The sequence below is a fragment of the Cebus imitator genome, unplaced genomic scaffold (assembly GCF_001604975.1).
Source record: "Cebus imitator isolate Cc_AM_T3 unplaced genomic scaffold, Cebus_imitator-1.0 Scaffold142, whole genome shotgun sequence".
In the NCBI taxonomy this organism is placed as follows: domain Eukaryota; kingdom Metazoa; phylum Chordata; class Mammalia; order Primates; family Cebidae; genus Cebus; species Cebus imitator.
The window spans coordinates 2,069,839-2,072,941 of record NW_016107457.1 but is presented as its reverse complement, the minus strand read 5'-3'; the positions used below and the strand labels follow the sequence as shown (position 1 = coordinate 2,072,941).

The window sequence follows — 3,103 nt, the reverse complement described above, 5'->3', positions numbered from 1 at the left end:
TCAATAACTTTTCTCTAATTTTCAGTTCTCTTTTTTATATTTTGAGACAGAGTCTTGCTCTGTTACCTAGGCTGGAGTGTCATGGCATTATCTTGGCTCACTGCAACCTCTGTCTACTGGATTCAATGAACCTCCTACCTCAGGCTTCTGAGTAGCTGGGACTATAGGCATACGCCACCACACCTGGCTAATTTTCTGTATTTCACCATGCTGCCCAGGCTGGTCTCGAACTTTTGAGCTCAAGCCATTTGCCTGCTTTGGTCTCCCAAAGTGCTGGTATTACAGGCATGAACCACCACTCCCAGCCACATAATTGTCAGTTTCTTTTAATACTTCAGACAGAGCCCGTGTTTAATGTAATTAGGTATAAAGGCATACTGTTAATAGTATAAACAATTTGGTATTATTTGTGGGGGAGGAGGGGCAGCACAGAATTTGGAAGGTTTTGAAGTATAAGTTTTCAAAAGAGGAGAGCCACTGCAAACCAGAGCCAGGTGATAATTGCACCTCTGTTCTGACCACATCAATTCTACAGGTTTCTTTTTATGTATGATACAATCTCAAGATCCAGCCTCCAACCCCAACGTATACCTATACATTTCCAGGAATTGTTTTGGGATCTCTAAGGGAGTACGGCTGATATGCTCACAGGTAAAAACAACTTTAAAAAGTTGATAATGTGCATTTCAAAATCTATTTATTGACATATTTCTAAAATTGAGGAGTTAATGTAAACAACATGTAAACAAAATATGTACATTTTATGTATAAATTTTAAAATATATTCAGATGTCCATGGAAAAGAATTGTTCAGAAGAGCCAAGGATAGTATAACCTTAAATGAGTCATGGTGTTTTTTGACATTCAGGATATTTTTGTTGGTTGTTTAACTGTTCAAACACTTGACATAAAGGTCTATTGATTGTAGAGGAAATGATCTCCTTCTCATGGGTTCTTTGAGTTCCTGTATGGGCATAAGTGTATCTTTTTATAATTTATTCCACCTGTGTCTGTCAATGTCTTTCCACTTGCCTCCTCCTGTGACATTCTGCCTCATGTTTCTTCATAAAGCTCTAAGCCAGTTATTAATAACAGACCAGTGAGCCTCCTGATCCACCAAGACCATATGGTGTTTTTCATAAAAGAGAGAGATCATTCCCTTGACTTTGGACTTCGCTTATTGAAACCCTGAACAGTAAGTGTGTGTGTGTGTGTTTTTTTTTTAATATAGCATTTTAAGATGTTGATGTTGGAGGAAAGTTTAGCGTGACTCTTCTGTGCTTCTGATAGAGGGAGAATATAGTAGGTTAAAATTCACTAAGACTCAAAAAGCCTGTTTCCTATTCCCTGCAACACATCTCTGCTTTTTATAAGGCTGATTATAAAGAGAGATTAATGAATTAGATTTCTACTCCTTTCATTTTCTTTTGGTTAAATAAAGGCAGGAGGAGAAGCAAAGGATTAGTGATACATAAATTACTTGACCAAGCCTTGTGGCTGCAGCTTGACCTCCTGTTCCCTTGTATTTCTTCTCCAAATAGAATTCCAGTGATTTCAAAGAGAATTTTCACATATGAAAAGTATATGTGGGGGATGAGGGGGAGGAGACAGGAGTTGGACAGGAGACCTGGGCACTTTTGGTCTTTTTCCCCCTTGTTCTAGGTTTGGATCAGAGAGGGCACCTGTCTTGTTCCATGGGTTCATTACTTCCTTGATTTTTAGCCAAAAGCTTTGTCTTTGCAGCCTTCTTTATAATGCTTGCTTCTGAGAGTCCTTCAAAGTAGGTCATTATGTTTTCTGTCTAGAAAGGGGGGACCCTGAGGTCCAGAAGGGCCAATGCCCTGTTTGGTTCTCTTCAGCAGAGCTGAAACCTGACACTCCAATCCTTCTTCAAGACCATAGACTAATATAGCTTTCTGCTTTGCTTATGTATACTTAATTCTTGAACATGTGCACCAGGCTTCTAAATAAAATGTGTAAGGGAGGCATTACAGTGAACTGGGAGGAGGTAGATGTGGGCTTGTTGTCGCGCCCTAGCTTGGACCACGTATAAGCTGTATGATCCTAAGCAAGTATTCAACTACTCTGAGCCTCAGTTTGCTCATTTGAAAAATGAGAATCACAGTCTCTTTTACAACATGATGGGGTTTACTCAGTGTATCTAAGCAGCCAAGTATAGTGACAGTGACAGTTATTTTAACACATTTATGAATTGCTTCTTTGAGTTTCTCCTGAATCTTCCTAATTATCTTTCATTTGTTTCCAATTTAAATCCAGAGCCTCCAAATGTGGTTTTTGATGGGAAACCTGAATTTAAACTGTGGAGGCAACATTTGACTTTTACTACTTTTAATAACTTCATTTTTAGAATCATGTAAACCATGCAAATGCTGAGGACAGGTGGATTGGAGGATGGTATGTTGTTAGCAATCAAGACATTAAGTCTACAGCTAAGATCAACGATGATGAGAAACCTCCCAAAACCACTTCAAAATATAAACTGTTATTTCCATAAACTTACCTGTTCTATTACAATCAGCATTCTAAACTTTTTCTTTCAGCGTTTCCAAAGCACTGATTTCTGTCCTTGCTACATCAGATTCTGTGTGTCTGGATAAGACAGAAAGAGGGTTGTCTCAGTATCTGTTTTCCAAAGTGTTGCCCTGTAACTCAGGATTGGATTTTTGTTTTCCTTTATAAACTTTAATTGTGCAAATATGTGTTTAATTTCTACCCTGTGTAAAACACCATGTGCTAACCTATTATGGAATCTATAAAAGTCAGAATGGGCTTGCTCATGGTTCAGTCCTCCTTGGGTATCGCTACCCAGGCTGGAGTGTAGTGACGTGATCTCAGCTCACTGCAACCTCTGCCTCTCAAGTAGGGTACTGATTCTCCTGCCTCAGCCTCCCGAGTAGCTGGGATTACAGGGGCCCACCACCATGCCCAGCTAATTTTTGTATTTGTAGCAGAGACGGAGTTTCACCATATTGGCCAGACTGGTGTTGAACTCCTGACCTTGTGACCAGCCCATCTCGGCCTCCCAAAGTGCTGGGATTACAGGCGTGAATGACCACGCCCAGCTCTTTTTTTTTTTTTTTTT

At 39.7% G+C, this 3,103-nt stretch overlaps 1 protein-coding gene across 1 annotated transcript in view; it reads left to right on the top strand.

The window, feature by feature from the left end:
- The first annotated feature begins 1,074 nt into the window (after positions 1 to 1,074).
- Positions 1,075 to 3,103, top strand: part of MRLN (myoregulin) — an 18,984-nt gene continuing 16,955 nt past the window's right edge. The window contains exon 1 of the mRNA XM_017542278.2: positions 1,075 to 1,195. The gene's annotated coding sequence lies outside the window, so the exon portion shown is untranslated. The remainder of the gene's footprint in view (positions 1,196 to 3,103) is intronic.